Source organism: Ascaphus truei, chromosome 15 (genome assembly GCF_040206685.1).
Source record: "Ascaphus truei isolate aAscTru1 chromosome 15, aAscTru1.hap1, whole genome shotgun sequence".
In the NCBI taxonomy this organism is placed as follows: Eukaryota; Metazoa; Chordata; class Amphibia; order Anura; family Ascaphidae; genus Ascaphus; species Ascaphus truei.
Genome location: NC_134497.1, coordinates 23,157,339 through 23,175,804, shown reverse-complemented (window position 1 = coordinate 23,175,804; position 18,466 = coordinate 23,157,339). Strand labels below are relative to the sequence as shown.

At 60.3% G+C, this 18,466-nt stretch overlaps 1 protein-coding gene across 1 annotated transcript in view; it reads left to right on the top strand.

Moving 5' to 3' along the window:
* The first annotated feature begins 1,150 nt into the window (after window positions 1-1,150).
* Window positions 1,151-18,466, top strand: part of LOC142466685 (uncharacterized) — a 31,773-nt gene continuing 14,457 nt past the window's right edge. Inside the window, exons 1-2 of the mRNA XM_075571986.1 lie at window positions 1,151-1,294; window positions 17,459-17,605. The gene's annotated coding sequence lies outside the window, so the exon portion shown is untranslated. The remainder of the gene's footprint in view (window positions 1,295-17,458; window positions 17,606-18,466) is intronic.

Below are 18,466 nucleotides of genomic sequence, written 5' to 3'. Positions count from 1 at the left end.
GTGCGAGTCCTACCTATATCATGTGCAGCGCCTCCACCTCATCAGGATCTATGTGTCCGCAGGGAGAGGGTCCTGATGAGGAACACCTTCTTGGTGGTGCCTTCCACTGGAGAGTAACTTCACGCTCACACAGTGGGGGTATCTTTGAACAGGGCATCTTTATTGTAGACGTTGGTATGGACAGACTGCCCCTCGCAGTGATCAGCTCAGCCGCACATCTCTCCGTGCTGTCCCTTTGAAAGGTACGCCCTCCCCAATGGAGTGGGATCCCTTCTCCCCGCAGGGAGATCACTCCTGCGCCAGGTCACTGGACACAGTGTGCCTTCTCTGGCTGGCAACTAATTGATGCAGGAATGGGCCACTAGTTACTGCACTAGTGGGCCCCTTTATTCCACCGCAAACTTCCCAACGTCCTCCACACAACACTAACTTTGGACAGTGCTGTGCCTTATATACCTCAGGAGGCAGGCACATATCTGATGTAACTAACGGTGGACTCAGAGTATGTAGCCACTCCCATCCATACATAGGGCACCTCACCAGGGTGTAAGGGCAAACCTCCATAATTACTGCTGGCATCCCTGTAACTTACCAGGTTTACTGCCAGCAGGAGAAACAACTGCAGACCATTTTACAGCATGGCTACATACAATTCCATATACCATTAACGCAACAATAGTGCCCGCAACGGAAATGTCTCCCGGCATCTCCCCCTGCAACTACTGGCAATATGGCTGCGCGGCGTCAAATGGCGCTGCGTTGCCATGCCAACGGGAACGTCACGTGACGTAACAGCATCACGTGATGCGCGTTGCCATGTCAGTGTGACGTCATGCGGTGCCACGTTGTCATGGCAACTTGAGGTCGCGTGACAGTACATAGCATCCCGTTGTCATGGCAACATTGTGTAATTAAAAAAAAATCTCCAAGTTGACCGTCAGTCAAAGGTGGCAAACCTGCCCCCTTCATATCAACATTGGCCAAAAGGGAGGAACTGAAGCAGCTTTACTGAAGTATATTAAGGATAAGGAGGAGTATACACATCTACATGCAGAAGAAACTATCTTTCCCTAGCACAGTGCCTGGGAAATGTTACTGTCTTGTTTCTAATCTACACAGTATGTGACACGTGATCTGTTTTGAAGTCTAAAAACTACAACTCCCATGATCCCCTTAGTGTGAGCATGCGCAGTAGGACACAGAGCAGTGACCTGGATGTAGTCAGTGTCTCCACTTCCGGGAAAGAGAAGATGAAGAAATAAAGTGGTGGAGGAAGCACACAGGAGGCTTTTCTGTAAGTAACTTACTTTGTATTCAAAGCATCAGAGCAGGTATATGCAAACACGTGGCGTTTCAGGACAGACACGTCCTCTCCTCAGACCATACACCTTACTGCAATAAAATAACTATTTACTTACACAAAGCGCTTACCCTAAAAAATACCGGTTGGGCAAACGTGCCTAGTGTACTGCAATAGTGACACTAACAAGTTTATATCTACTCCTAGGGCAGTGGTGGAATTAAAAAAAAAATAGCAACAAGTTCTCTCTAGGAGGGGGGGAGATCATCTCCCCCAGCCACTTAACGTCTTAACCCATCCCCCATTCCCCAGCCCCCCCCTCACATCTCTCCCAGCCCCCCCCCTCACATCTCTCCCAGCCCCCCCCCTCACATCTCTCCCAGCCCCCCCCCACATCTCTCCCAGACACCCCCCCCTCACATCTCTCCCAGACACCCCCCCTCACATCTCTCCCAGACCCCCCCTCACATTTCTCCCAGACCCCCCCCCTCACATCTCTCCCAGACCCCCCCCTCACATCTCTCAAAGACCCCCCCCCTCACATCTCTCCCAGACCCCCCCTCACATCTCTCCCAGACCCCCCCTCACGTCTCTCCCAGACCCCCCCTCACGTCTTTCCCAGACCCCCCCTCACGTCTTTCCCAGACCCCCCCTCACGTCTTTCCAGACCCCCCCTCACGTCTCTCCCAGACCCCCCCTCACGTCTCTCCCAGACCCCCCCTCACGTCTCTCCCAGACCCCCCTCACGTCTCTCCCAGACCCCCCCTCACGTCTCTCCCAGACCCCCCCCTCACGTCTCTCCCAGACCCCCCCTCACGTCTCTCCCAGACCCCCCCCTCACGTCTCTCCCAGACCCCCCCCTCACGTCTCTCCCAGACCCCCCCTCACGTCTCTCCCAGACCCCCCCCTCACGTCTCTCCCAGACCCCCCCCTCACGTCTCTCCCAGACCCCTCTCACGTCTCTCCCAGACCCCTCTCACATCTCTCATAGACCCCCCTCACGTCTCTCATAGATCCCCCCCTCACGTCTCTCATAGACCCCCCCTCACATCCTCCCACTCACATCTCTCCCAGACCCCCCCCCTCACATCTCTCCCAGACCCCCCCTCTCACACATATCTCCCAGACCCCCCCCCCCTCACACATCTCTCCCAGACCCCCCCCCCCTCACACATCTCTCCCAGACCCCCCCCCCCTCACACATCTCTCCCAGACCCCCCCCCCTCACACATCTCTCCCAGACCCCCCCCTCACACATCTCTCCCAGACCCCCCCTCACATCTCTCCCAGACCCCCCCCCTCGCATCTCTTCCAGACCCCCCTCCTCGCATCTCTCCCAGACCCCTCCCTCACATCTCTCCCAGACCCCCCCTCACATCTCTCCCAGACGCCCCCTCACATCTCTACCAGCCCCCCCCTCACATCTCTCCCAGACACCCCCTCACATCTCTCCCAGACCCCCCACCCTCACACCTCTCCCAGACCCCCCTCACACCTCTCCCAGCCCCCCCTAACATGTCTCCCAGACCCCCCTCACATAGACCCCCCCTCACATCCTCCCACTCACATCTCTCCCAGCCCCCCGTCACAGCCTCCCCCTCACAGCCTCCCCCTCACATCTCTCCCAGACACCCCCCCCTCACATCTCTCCCAGACCCCCCCCCCTCACATCTCTCCCAGACCCCCTCACATCTCTCCCAGACCCCCCCTCGCATCTCTCCGAGACCCCCCCCTCACATCACTCCCAGACCCCCCCTCACATCTCTCCCAGACCCCCCCACTCACATCTCTCCCAGACCCCCCCCCTCACATTTCTCCCAGACCCCCCCCCTCACATCTCTCCCAGACCCCCCCCCCTCACATCTCTCCCAGACCCCCCCCCTCACATCTCTCCCAGACCCCCCCCCCTCACATCTCTCCCAGACCCCCCCCCCTCACATCTCTCCCAGACCCCCCCCCCTCACATCTCTCCCAGACCCCCCCCCCTCACATCTCTCCCAGACCCCCCCCCCTCACATCTCTCCCAGACCCCCCCCCCTCACATCTCTCCCAGACCCCCCCCCCCTCACATCTCTCCCAGACCCCCCCCCCTCACATCTCTCCCAGACCCCCCCCCCTCACATCTCTCCCAGACCCCCCCCCTCACATCTCTCCCAGAACCCCCCCCCTCACATCTCTACCAGACCCCCCCCCCTCACATCTCTACCAGACCCCCCCCCCCCCTCACATCTCTACCAGACCCCCCCCCTCACATCTCTACCAGACCCCCCCCCTCACATCTCTACCAGACCCCCCCCCTCACATCTCTACCAGACCCCCCTCTCACATCTCTCCCAGACCCATACTCACATCTCTCCCAGACCCCCCCCTCACATCTCTCCCAGCCCTCCCCTCACATCTCTCCCAGCCCTCCCCTCACATCTCTCCCAGCCCTCCCCTCACATCTCTCCCAGACCCGCCCCCCCCCCCCTCACATCTCTCCCAGACCCGCCCCCCCCCCCCCTCACATCTCTCCCAGACCCGCCCCCCCCCCTCACATCTCTCCCAGACCCGCCCCCCCCCCTCACATCTCTCCCAGACCCGCCCCCCCCCCCTCACATCTCTCCCAGACCCGCCCCCCCCCCTCACATCTCTCCCAGACCCGCCCCCCCCTCACATCTCTTCCAGACCCCCTCACATTTCTCCCAGACCCCCCCTGACATTTCTCCCAGACCCCCCCTCACATATCTCCCAGACCCTCCCCCTCACATATCTCCCAGACCCCCCCCCTCACACAGACCCCCCCCTCACACAGACCCCCCCCCTCACACAGACCCCCCCCTCACACAGACCCCCCCCCTCACACAGACCCCCCCCCTCACACAGACCCCCCCCCTCACACAGACCCCCCCCCTCACACAGACCCCCCCCCTCACACAGACCCCCCCTCACATATCTCCCAGACCCCCCCTCACATCTCTCCCAGACCCTCCCCCCTCACATCTCTCCCAGCCCTCCCCCCTCACATCTCTCCCAGCCCTCCCCTCACATCTCTCCCAGACCCACCCCTCCTTCACATCTCTTCCAGACCCCCCTCACATCTCTCCCAGCCCCCCCCTCATATCTCTCCCAGACGCCCCACCCTCACATCTCTCCCAGACGCCCCTCCCCTCACGTCTCTCCCAGCCCCCCTCATGTCTCTCATAGACCCCCCCACCCTCACATCTCTCCCAGACCCCCCCTCACATCTCTCCCAGACCCCCCTCACATCTCTCCCAGACCCCCCTCACATCTCTCCCAGACCCCCCTCACATCTCTCCCAGACCCCCCCTCACATCTCTCCTAGACTCGCCCCCCCTTCACATTTCTCCCAGACCCCCCCTCACATTTCTCCCAGACCCCCCCTCACATTTCTCCCAGACCCCCCCTCACACAGCCCCCCCTCACATATCTCCCAGACCCCCCCCCTCACACAGACCCCCCTCACATCTCTCCCAGCCCCCCCCTCACATCTCTCCCAGACCCCCCCTCACATCTCTCCCAGACCCCCCCCCACATCTCTCCCAGACCCCCCCTCACGTCTCTCCCAGCCCCCCTCACGTCTCTCCCAGCCCCCCCTCACGTCTCTCCCAGCCCCCCACTCACGTCTCTCCCAGCCCCCCCCTCACATCTCTCCCAGCCCCCCCCTCACGTCTCTCCCAACCCCCCCATACGTCTCTCCCAGCCCCCCCCCTCACGTCTCTCATGGACCCAACCTCACATCCTCCCCCTCACATCTCTCCCAGACCCCCCCTCACATCTCTCCCAGACCCCCCCCTCACATCTCTCCCAGACCCCCCCTCACATCTCTCCCAGACCCCCCCCTCACACAGACCCCCCTCACATATCTCCCAGACCCCCCCCTCACACAGACCCCCCTCACATCTCTCCCACCCCCCCCTCACATATCTCCCAGACCCACCCCTCACATCTCTCCTAGACCCCCCTCCCCTCACATCTCTCCCAGACCCCCCCTCACATCTCTCCCAGACCCCCCCCCTCACGTCTCTCCCAGACCCCCCCTCACGTCTCTCCCAGCCCCCCCTCACGTCTCTCCCAGCCCCCCCCACGTCTCTCCCAGCCCCCCCCTCACGTCTCTCCCAGCCCCCCCCTCACGTCTCTCCCAGCCCCCCCCTCACGTCTCTCCCACCCCCCCCCTCACGTCTCTCCCAGCCCCCCCCCTCACGTCTCTCATGGACCCCACCTCACATCCTCCCCCTCACATCTCTCCCAGACCCCCCCCTCACATCTCTCCCAGACCCCCCCCTCACATCTCTCCCAGACCCCCCCTCACATCTCTCCCAGACCCCCCCTCACATCTCTCCCAGACCCCCCCTCACATCTCTCCCAGACCCCCCTCGCGTCTCTCCCAGACCCCCCTCACGTCTCTCCCAGCCCCCCCTCACGTCTCTCCCAGCCCCCCCTCACGTCTCTCCCAGACCCCCCTCACGTCTCTCCCAGACCCCCCTCACGCCTCTCCCAGACCCCCCTCACGCCTCTCCCAGACCCCCCTCACGTCTCTCTCAGACCCCCCTCACGTCTCTCCCAGACCCCCCTCACGTCTCTCCCAGACCCCCCTCACGTCTCTCCCAGACCCCCCTCACGTCTCTCCCAGACCCCCCTCACGTCTCTCCCAGACCCCCCTCACGTCTCTCCCAGACCCCCCTCACGTCTCTCCCAGAGCCCCCCTCACGTCTCTCCCAGACCCCCCCCTCACGTCTCTCCCAGACCCCCCCTCACGTAACTCCCAGACCCCCCCTCACGTCTCTCCCAGACCCCCCCCTCACGTCTCTCCCAGACCCCCCCCTCACGTCTCTCCCAGACCCCCCCCTCACGTCTTTCCCAGACCCCCCCTCACGTCTTTCCCAGACCCCCTCCTCACGTCTTTCCCAGCCCCCCCCATCACGTCTCTCCCAGACCCCCCTCACGTCTCTCCCAGACCCCCCTCACGTCTCTCCCAGACCCCCCTCACATCTCTCCCAGACCCCCCTCACGTCTCTCCCAGACCCCCCTCACGTCTCTCCCAGACCCCCCTCACGTCTCTCCCAGACCCCCCTCACGTCTCTCCCAGACCACCCTCACGTCTCCCATAGACCCCCCCCCTCACGTCTCATAGACCCCCCCCCACATCCTCCCACTCACATCTCTCCCAGACCCCCCACCTCACACATCTCTCCCAGACCCCCCCCTCACAAATCTCTCCCAGACGCCCCCTCACATCTCTCCCAGCCCCCCCCTCACATCTCTCCCAGACCCCCCACCCTCACACCTCTCCCAGACCCCCCACCCTCACACCTCTCCCAGCCCCCCCTCACATATCTCCCAGCCCTCCCTCACATCTCTCCCAGCCCCCCTCACATCTCTCCCAGACCCCCCTCACATCTCTCCCAGACCCCCCTCACATAGACCCCCACTCACATCTCTCCCAGACCCCCCTCACATAGACCCCCACTCACATCTCTCCCAGCCCCCCCGTCACAGCCTCCCCCTCACAGCCTCCCCCTCACATGTCTTCCAGCCTCCCCCTCACATCTCTTCCAGCCCCCCCCCCTCACATCTCTCCGAGACCCCCCTCACATCTCTCCCAGACCCCCCCTCACATCTCTCCCAGAACCCCCCCTCACATCTCTCCCAGACCCCCCCCCTCACATCTCTCCCAGACCCCCCCCCTCACATCTCTACCAGACCCCCCCCCTCACATCTCTACCAGACCCCCCCCCTCACATCTCTACCAGACCCCCCCCCTCACATCTCTACCAGACCCCCCCCCTCACATCTCTACCAGACCCCCCCCCTCACATCTCTACCAGACCCCCCTCTCACATCTCTCCCAGACCCATACTCACATCTCTCCCAGACCCCCCCCTCACATCTCTCCCAGCCCTCCCCTCACATCTCTCCCAGCCCTCCCCTCACATCTCTCCCAGACCCGCCCCCCCCCCCTCACATCTCTCCCAGACCCGCCCCCCCCCCTCACATCTCTCCCAGACCCGCCCCCCCCCTCACATCTCTCCCAGACCCGCCCCCCCCTCACATCTCTCCCAGACCCGCCCCCCCTTCACATCTCTTCCAGACCCCCTCACATTTCTCCCAGACCCCCCCTGACATTTCTCCCAGACCCCCCCTCACATATCTCCCAGACCCTCCCCCTCACATATCTCCCAGACCCCCCCCCTCACACAGACCCCCCCCTCACACAGACCCCCCCCTCACACAGACCCCCCCCCTCACACAGACCCCCCCCCTCACACAGACCCCCCCCTCACACAGACCCCCCCCCTCACACAGACCCCCCCTCACATATCTCCCAGACCCCCCCTCACATCTCTCCCAGACCCTCCCCCCTCACATCTCTCCCAGCCCTCCCCCCTCACATCTCTCCCAGCCCTCCCCTCACATCTCTCCCAGACCCACCCCTCCTTCACATCTCTTCCAGACCCCCCTCACATCTCTCCCAGCCCCCCCCTCATATCTCTCCCAGACGCCCCACCCTCACATCTCTCCCAGACGCCCCTCCCCTCACGTCTCTCCCAGCCCCCCTCATGTCTCTCATAGACCCCCCCACCCTCACATCTCTCCCAGACCCCCCCTCACATCTCTCCCAGACCCCCCTCACATCTCTCCCAGACCCCCCTCACATCTCTCCCAGACCCCCCTCACATCTCTCCCAGACCCCCCCTCACATCTCTCCTAGACTCGCCCCCCCTTCACATTTCTCCCAGACCCCCCCTCACATTTCTCCCAGACCCCCCCTCACATTTCTCCCAGACCCCCCCTCACACAGCCCCCCCTCACATATCTCCCAGACCCCCCCCCTCACACAGACCCCCCTCACATCTCTCCCAGCCCCCCCCTCACATCTCTCCCAGACCCCCCCTCACATCTCTCCCAGACCCCCCCCACATCTCTCCCAGACCCCCCCTCACGTCTCTCCCAGCCCCCCTCACGTCTCTCCCAGCCCCCCCTCACGTCTCTCCCAGCCCCCCCCTCACGTCTCTCCCAGCCCCCCCCTCACATCTCTCCCAGCCCCCCCCTCACGTCTCTCCCAACCCCCCCATACGTCTCTCCCAGCCCCCCCCTCACGTCTCTCATGGACCCAACCTCACATCCTCCCCCTCACATCTCTCCCAGACCCCCCCTCACATCTCTCCCAGACCCCCCCCTCACATCTCTCCCAGACCCCCCCTCACATCTCTCCCAGACCCCCCCCTCACACAGACCCCCCTCACATATCTCCAGACCCCCCCCTCACACAGACCCCCCTCACATCTCTCCCACCCCCCCCCTCACATATCTCCCAGACCCACCCCTCACATCTCTCCTAGACCCCCCTCCCCTCACATCTCTCCCAGACCCCCCCTCACATCTCTCCCAGACCCCCCCCCCTCACGTCTCTCCCAGACCCCCCCTCACGTCTCTCCCAGCCCCCCCTCACGTCTCTCCCAGCCCCCCCCACGTCTCTCCCAGCCCCCTCCTCACGTCTCTCCCAGCCCCCCCCTCACGTCTCTCCCAGCCCCCCCCTCACGTCTCTCCCAACCCCCCCCTCACGTCTCTCCCAGCCCCCCCCCTCACGTCTCTCATGGACCCCACCTCACATCCTCCCCCTCACATCTCTCCCAGACCCCCCCCTCACATCTCTCCCAGACCCCCCCCTCACATCTCTCCCAGACCCCCCCTCACATCTCTCCCAGACCCCCCCTCACATCTCTCCCAGACCCCCCCTCACATCTCTCCAGACCCCCCTCGCGTCTCTCCCAGACCCCCCTCACGTCTCTCCCAGCCCCCCCTCACGTCTCTCCCAGCCCCCCCTCACGTCTCTCCCAGACCCCCCTCACGTCTCTCCCAGACCCCCCTCACGCCTCTCCCAGACCCCCCTCACGTCTCTCTCAGACCCCCCTCACGTCTCTCCCAGACCCCCCTCACGTCTCTCCCAGACCCCCCTCACGTCTCTCCCAGACCCCCCTCACGTCTCTCCCAGACCCCCCTCACGTCTCTCCCAGACCCCCCTCACGTCTCTCCCAGACCCCCCCTCACGTCTCTCCCAGACCCCCCCCTCACGTCTCTCCCAGACCCCCCCCTCACGTAACTCCCAGACCCCCCCTCACGTCTCTCCCAGACCCCCCCCTCACGTCTCTCCCAGACCCCCCCCTCACGTCTCTCCCAGACCCCCCCCTCACGTCTTTCCCAGACCCCCCCTCACGTCTTTCCCAGACCCCCTCCTCACGTCTTTCCCAGCCCCCCCCATCACGTCTCTCCCAGACCCCCCTCACGTCTCTCCCAGACCCCCTCACATCTCTCCCAGACCCCCCTCACGTCTCTCCCAGACCCCCCTCACGTCTCTCCCAGACCCCCCTCACGTCTCTCCCAGACCCCCCTCACGTCTCTCCCAGACCCCCCTCACGTCTCCCATAGACCCCCCCCCTCACGTCTCATAGACCCCCCCCCACATCCTCCCACTCACATCTCTCCCAGACCCCCCACCTCACACATCTCTCCCAGACCCCCCCCTCACAAATCTCTCCCAGACGCCCCCTCACATCTCTCCCAGCCCCCCCCTCACATCTCTCCCAGACCCCCCACCCTCACACCTCTCCCAGACCCCCCACCCTCACACCTCTCCCAGCCCCCCCTCACATATCTCCCAGCCCTCCCTCACATCTCTCCCAGCCCCCCTCACATCTCTCCCAGACCCCCCTCACATCTCTCCCAGACCCCCCTCACATAGACCCCCACTCACATCTCTCCCAGACCCCCCTCACATAGACCCCCACTCACATCTCTCCCAGCCCCCCCGTCACAGCCTCCCCCTCACAGCCTCCCCCTCACATGTCTTCCAGCCTCCCCCTCACATCTCTTCCAGCCCCCCCCCTCACATCTCTCCGAGACCCCCTTCACATCTCTCCCAGACCCCCCCTCACATCTCTCCCAGAACCCCCCCTCACATCTCTCCCAGAATCCCCCCTCACATCTCTCCCAGACCCTCCCCCCTCACACCTCTCCCAGCCCCCCCTCACATCTTTCCCAGACCCCCCTCACATCCTCCCACTCACATCTCTCCCAGCCCCCCGTCACAGCCTCCCCCTCACAGCCTCCCCCTCACATCTCTCCCCCTCACATCTCTCCCAGACGCCCCTCCCCTCACGTCTCTCCCAGCCCCCCTCATGTCTCTCATAGACCCCCCCACCCTCACATCTCTCCCAGACCCCCCCTCACATCTCTCCCAGACCCCCCTCACATCTCTCCCAGACCCCCCCCTCACATCTCTCCCAGACCCCCCCCTCACATCTCTCCCAGACCCCCCCCTCACATCTCTCCCAGACCCCCCTCACATCTCTCCCAGACCCCCCCTCACATCTCTCCCAGACCCCCTCTCACATCTCTCCCAGACCTCCACCCGCACATCTCTCCCAGCCCCCGCCTCACATCTCTCCCAGACCCCCCCCTCACATCTCTCCCAGCCCTCCCCTCACATCTCTCCCAGACCCGCCCCCCTCACATCTCTCCTAGACTCGCCCCCCCTTCACATTTCTCCCAGACCCCCCTTCACATTTCTCCCAGACCCCCCCTCACATTTCTCCCAGACCCCCCCCTCACATATCTCCCAGACCCTCCCCCCTCACATATCTCCTAGACCCCCCCCCCTCACACAGACCCCCTTCACATATCTCCCAGACCCCCCCCCTCACACAGACCCCCTCACGTCTCCCATAGACCCCCCCCTCACATCTCTCATAGACCCCCCCCCACATCCTCCCACTCACATCTCTCCCAGACCCCCCCCCCCTCACACATCTCTCCCAGACCCCCCCCCCTCACAAATCTCTCCCAGACGCCCCCTCACATCTCTCCCAGCCCCCCCCCTCACATCTCTCCCAGACCCCCCACCCTCACACCTCTCCCAGACCCCCCACCCTCACACCTCTCCCAGCCCCCCCCTCACATCTCTCCCAGCCCCCCCTCACATCTCTCCCAGCCCCCCTCACATCTCTCCCAGACCCCCCTCACATCCTCCCACTCACATCTCTCCCAGCCCCCCCGTCACAGCCTCCCCCTCACAGCCTCCCCCTCACATGTCTTCCAGCCTCCCCCTCACATGTCTTCCAGCCTCCCCCTCACATCTCTTCCAGCCTCCCCCTCACATCTCTCCGAGACCCCCCTCACATCTCTCCCAGACCCCCCCCTCACATCTCTCCCAGAACCCCCCCTCACATCTCTCCCAGAATCCCCCCTCACATCTCTCCCAGACCCTCCCCCTCACATCTCTCCCAGACCCCCCCTCACATCTCTCCCTGACCCCCCCCTCACATCTCTCCCAGACCCCCCCCCACATCTCTGCCAGACCTCCCCCCCCACATCTCTCCCAGACCCCCCCTCACATCTCTCCCAGACCCACCCCTCACATCTCTCCCAGACCCCCCCCTCACATCTCTCCCAGACCCCCCCCTCACATCTCTCCTAGACCCCCCCTCACATCTCTCCCAGACCCCCCCCTCACACATCTCTCCCAGACCCCCCCCCTCACAAATCTCTCCCAGACGCCCCCTCACATCTCTCCCAGCCCCCCCCCCTCACATCTCTCCCAGACCCCCCACCCTCACACCTCTCCCAGACCCCCCACCCTCACACCTCTCCCAGCCCCCCCCTCACATCTCTCCCAGCCCCCCCTCACATCTCTCCCAGCCCCCCTCACATCTCTCCCAGACCCCCCTCACATCCTCCCACTCACATCTCTCCCAGCCCCCCCGTCACAGCCTCCCCCTCACAGCCTCCCCCTCACATGTCTTCCAGCCTCCCCCTCACATGTCTTCCAGCCTCCCCCTCACATCTCTTCCAGCCTCCCCCTCACATCTCTCCGAGACCCCCCTCACATCTCTCCCAGACCCCCCCCTCACATCTCTCCCAGAACCCCCCCTCACATCTCTCCCAGAATCCCCCCTCACATCTCTCCCAGACCCTCCCCCTCACATCTCTCCCAGACCCCCCCTCACATCTCTCCCTGACCCCCCCCTCACATCTCTCCCAGACCCCCCCCCCACATCTCTGCCAGACCCCCCCCCCCACATCTCTCCCAGACCCCCCCTCACATCTCTCCCAGACCCACCCCTCACATCTCTCCCAGACCCCCCCCTCACATCTCTCCCAGACCCCCCCCCTCACATCTCTCCTAGACCCCCCCTCACATCTCTCCCAGACCCCCCCCTCACATCTCTCCCAGACCCCCCCTCACATCTCTCCCAGACCCCCCCTCACATCTCTCCCAGACCCCCCCTCACATCTCTCCCAGACCCCCCCCCTCACATCTCTCCCAGACCCCCCCCTCACATCTCTCCCAGACCCCCCCCCTCACATCTCTCCCAGACCCCCCGCTCACATCTCTTTCAGACACCCCCTCACATCTCTTTCAGACCCCCCCTCACATCTCTTCCAGACCCCCCCTCACATCTCTCCCAGACCCCCCCTCACATATCGCCCAGACCCTCCCCCCTCACATATCTCCCAGACCCCCCCCTCACATCTCTCCCAGCCCTCCCCTCACATCTTTCCCAGACCCGCCACCCCCCTCACATCTCTCCCAGACCCGCCCCCCCTTCACATCTCTCCCAGACCCCCCTCACATCTCTCCCAGACCCCCCCTCACATTTCTCCCAGACCCCCCCCCCCTCACATATCTCCCAGACCCTCCCCCCTCACATCTCTCCCAGCCCTCCCCTCACATCTCTCCCAGACCCCCCCCCTCACAGCTCTACCAGCCCTCCCCCTCACATCTCTCCCAGCCCCCCCCCTCACATCTCTCCCAGCCCCCCCCCCCCCTCACATCTCTTCCAGACCCCCCTCACATCTCTCCCAGACCCTCCCCCTTCATGCCTACATGGGTGGACACAGGCACGGGGAGGGCTCCCCCGGCTTAAAGAATTAGCTGGTAGTAGAATCTCTTGAGTCCGAGCAGGAGCAGCACGGGGAGAGGAGCGCTCTATAGCAGCAGACAGCGGAAGTTCCGGGTCAGACTGCTAGATGGCGCACCTCCCCTGCAGTCTGATCTGACTCTCGCTCAGTGATTCTACTACCGGCTAATACTTTAAGCCCACCGCATCCCGTCTCCCACCACCGCATCCCGTCTCTCACCGCCGCATCCCGTCTCCCACCGCCGCATCCCGTCTCCCACCGCCGCATCCCGTCTCCCACCGCCGCCGCATCCCGTCTCCCACCGCCGCCGCATCCCATCTCCCACCGCCGCCGCATCCCGTCTCCCACCGCCGCCGCATCCCGTCTCCCACCGCCGCCGTCTCCCAGCGCCGCCGCATCCCGTCTCCCAGCGCCGCCGCATCCCGTCTCCCAGCGCCGCCGCATCCCGTCTCCCAGCGCCGCCGCATCCCGTCTCCCAGCGCCGCAGCATCCCGTCTCCCAGCGCCGCCGCATCCCGTCTCCCAGCGCCGCCGCATCCCGTCTCCCAGCGCCGCCGGATCCCGTCTCCCACCGCCGCCGCATCCCGTGTCCCACCTACGCCGCATCCCGTCTCCCACCACCGCCTCATACCATCTCCCACAGCCTGTTAAGCACCGGTTCGCCGAACTTCAGAAATCCTAGGACCAGGTTTGCACGAACCGGTGCGAAGCGACTGAATCCCACCTCTGCCCTAGGGGTTACAAAATCACCTCATACCCATCACCTGTGTTTACAGCCGGGCAGCCACTGCAGCCTCAGTGCTTTCTGGTTGACGTCTGACGTCATTGCAGGGTTATATGACACTGATGACGTCACATTGCCAAGCAACTTGGAAATCCAATAACAAAATTGTCACACAGGGACAGCTCAGCACACTTGCTGAACTGTGGAGAAGTCAAATTGCATAAATTAAACTTAAGTAACAGTAAATTGAAGCAACATGTATGCACTGTATTGGTGCCATAAAGCAGCGCTGCGCAAAAATTTCAGCGGCGGCCTCCTTCCTGGGAGCCCCCCCCCCCCTTCCCCTGAAGGCATGGCGTCAAATGACGTTGCGTGTCATGTGACGTCACGTCACGTGACCCCATCGTGCCATTGGACGAGCGTTGACATGGCGACACTTTGCTGAAGACCCAGCTGCCAGTAGGTAAGTTAGTTACAGAGGCCTCGCTCCTCCCCCGGCATTTAATTTAATGCCTGGGGGAAGAGCGCAAGACCTCTGTAACTGCCCGCGCCCCCCCCAGAAAATCTCCCCCCCCAGTTTGCGCACCACTACCATAAAGGATATTTAGTTACAATAAATTAGTCTGAAGAACTGGGAGCTGCCGTGCTGATAATTTCTTTCTTAGATGATTTTTCTGCCAAAACGAAGGGGTTAAAGCTGAAAAGGAGCAAGTTAAAAGATGGTTCAATGTTATGAGCTTACAGTCAAAAGCAGCATTATTACACACATTTATCTGGGCATAAGATAACAAGGCAAACTACAAACCATTAGGGATATATAGATTAAAAGACATAACTCCTATTATAGATAGTGTAGACACAGAGGTATATAGGCTAGATCATAAGTGTTATCTAGTAGCTTATTGAAGTGAAACTTCTTTAGTGGCATGTACTACATTTTGATGCCTACATTCGTCCGCGGCCGCATAACTGTCTGGCGTCGTTCGCATATGCCGCGCATGTGCGCACACATGTTACCATGCCCTGTCACCTCTCACGGCTCCGGTAACAGGGGGAACAGGGGGGTCTGAGCGCGCCGCGTCCCACGCAGCACTGTCAGAGGGGAGGGGAGGGGGGGGGGAAGGAAGAGTGCTGAGCGCGCGTTACCGTGCCCTGTCGCCTCCTTGTACGTAACGGGGAGAGGGGGGGTTTGAGCGCGTTGCGTCCCCCGCAGCACCACCAGGGGCGGGGAGGAAGAGCGCTGAGCGCCCCACGCGCATTACGGTGCCCTTGAGTACCCCCCGTGGCCCATACCTCCGCCAGGGGGCTGGCTGCAGCAGGACACACAGCCGTGTCCGCAGCTCCGCCGGGGTTAGAGAATGGGGGCTGCTCCAGTCATGTTCCTCCGTGGGGAGGGCTGCTCAGGAGACTCAGACAGAGCCCCCCGTGTCTGCAGCTCCGCTGGGGGTGGGGGGAGTCAGGAGAGAGGGGGGGCAGGACACAGACAGAGAGACATACACACCACTCACACAGAGACACACACACACACACACACACACACACACACACACACACACACACACACACACACACTGACTGACACACACACACACATACACTGACTGACACACACACCTCTGTGATGCACTGAACACCGCCCCCAAGTGATGTGCCTATCCCCCACCCCAAGAGAGCCGGGGGGCTGGCTGCAGCAGGACACTTAGTGTCACCCGCCGGGGTGGTGGGAGTCAGGAGTGAGGGGGGTGGGGGGCAGAACACAGAGAGAGCCATACACACCCCACACAGAGAGAGAGACACACATACAAACACCGACTGACAGAGACACACACACACACACACACACACACACACACACACACACACACACACACACACACACACACACACACACTGACTGACTGACACGCACACACTGACTGAAAACACACGCACACACTGACTGACACATACGCACACACTGACTGACACGCACACACTGACTGACACACACACACACACACTGACTGACACCCCCCTCCCGCGAGTGATGCGCCGAACACCGCTACCCGAGTGATGTGCTTATCTCCCCCCCCCCCCAGTGAGCTGCCGAGCACCCCCCCCCCTATGTCCCCGTACCTCCGCGGGGGGCTGGCTGCAGCAGCACACACCCCCTGCAGCTCCGCAGGAGGTGGGGGGGGGCTCAGACAGAGCCCCCCGTGTCTGCAGCTCCGGCAGGACAGTGGGATTCAGGAGTGAGGGGGGGGGCAGGACACAGAGAGAGGAATACACACCACACACAGAGAGAGACACACACTGACTGACTGACACAGACACACGGAATTCAGTTACTATAAATATAGACTTGCAAATAGCTAAAACATGCGGTCAAACTTCTTTGTGTTTTTGAACTGAAATTGTGTTTTGATTTTTAATTAAAAACATCACCATCACAAATACAATTTCTGTGACAAAAGACAAAGAAGTTTCACTTAAAATGCGCGTGCTCGGCATACACACTTTTTTTTTTTTAATAATAATTGAGTAGACTTACGTGGGATAAACAGAATAGTAGAATCCATCGCAGTCGTGGGCCAGAGTGACAGAGGTTTAAACTTGTGTCTCTGGTACAGGAGGGCCACGGGTATACGGCGGGTTCCGTTCCAGGGGTCCGCCGTATAGTGAAAATCGCCGAAAAGCGGATCCGGCGATTTTCAGTTATGTAACTATGGTCTGCGCATGTGCGGCCTACGTCTGCGCATGCGCAGGCTACGGTCTGCGCATGCGCGCTGGGCCCACCCACCCGTTCTACGCATGCGCGGCGTATTATCCAACATGGCGGCCCCCTTCTCGGTGTATATCCACCCGCATATATCTGGGTTAATAGTAGAGGCTGCCTTACCCGAGGAACCAGTTTAGTTCAAGTCACAATACTTACTTCAACAGAGAGATTCTGCTGCTGCTGGAGAAGCCCTAGGAGACAGGACCAGGGCTCGGGAGCGAGCACACGTCCGTGGAACACATATGAATCTAAATATATTCCACAGGGATTTAGTGACCCCTTGAGCCGAATCTTCGCCGATTGATCACAGGAGAACGGATCGATCGGCAATTTAGCTAATCACTTGTCAGTGTTGGGATTGCATTGATGCGCATATTGAAGGGAAACATATATATATATATATATATGTATATATATGTATATATATATATATATATATATATATATATATGTGTATATATATATATATGTGTATATATATATATATATATATATATACATAAAACTCACCTTTATGTTATTTGTGTCTTCTTGTTGGGGAATTTTTAATTATAACTGTTTTTATTTATTTTTTAAGTAATAAGAAAGTAGTCACTGGTATATACTGTACATTGCTCTCCATTAACTTCTGTTCACCTCAAAAACTGTAGAGAAGAAAGGAAAGACAAGTCACATTATTAACAACTTGTATCTTTTTTCAGCTCTTGTATAAAATAGACATTACTTTGAGACCTCACTAACTGTCCCAATTTTAGATTTGTAAATTGTGCGAGAAACGAGGAAAAACAGAACCTTGAGGCGTTCCAGTACCATAGGAAAATCTACTACAGAACCTGCACAGACCTCCCCCCACACACAGCTCCTGGTCTGGAGATTAATATGGGAAAGAGCTTGGTATCAAGGTGGGTACGCTATGGAAAAGTAACACACTAGCACAAGGTAATCAGGAATACAGTTAGGTCCAGAAATAATTGGACACTGACACAATTTTCATAATTTTGGCTCTGTACGCCACCACAATGGATTTGAAATGAAACAACCGAGATGCAATAGACGTGCAGACTTTCAGCTTTAATTCAAGGGGTTGAGCAATTATATTGTATGAAACGTTTAGGAATTGCAACCATTTTCATACACAGTCCCCTTATTTCAGGGGCACAAATGTAATTGGTCAAATTAACACAATCATAAATAAAATGTTCATTTTTAATACTTTGTCAAGAATCCTTTGCAGGAAATAACTGCTTGAAGTCTGGAACGCATGAACATCACCAAATGCTGGGTTTCCTCCTTTGTGATTCTTTGCCAGGCCTTTACTGCAGCTGTCTTCAGTTGTTGTTTGTTCGTGGGTCTTTCTGCCTTAAGTTTTGTCTTCAGCAAGTGAAATGCATGCTCAATCGGGTTGAGATCAGTTGATTGACTCGACCATTGCAGAATATTCCACTTCTTTGCCTTAAAAAACTCCTGGGTTGCTTTCGCAGTATGTTTTGGGTCATTGTCCATCTGTAAAGTGAAGCGCTGTCCAATCAACTTCGCTGAATCTGAGCAGACAATATATCCCTATACACTTCAGAATTCATCCGACTGCTTCGGTCTTCTGTCACATCATCAATAAACACTAGTGACCCAGTGCCATTGTAAGCCATGCATGCCCATGCCATCACATTGCCTCCACCGTGTTTTACAAATGATGTGGTATGCTGCGGATCATGAGCCGTTTCAAGCCTTCTCCATACTTTTTTCTTCCCATCATTCTGGTACAG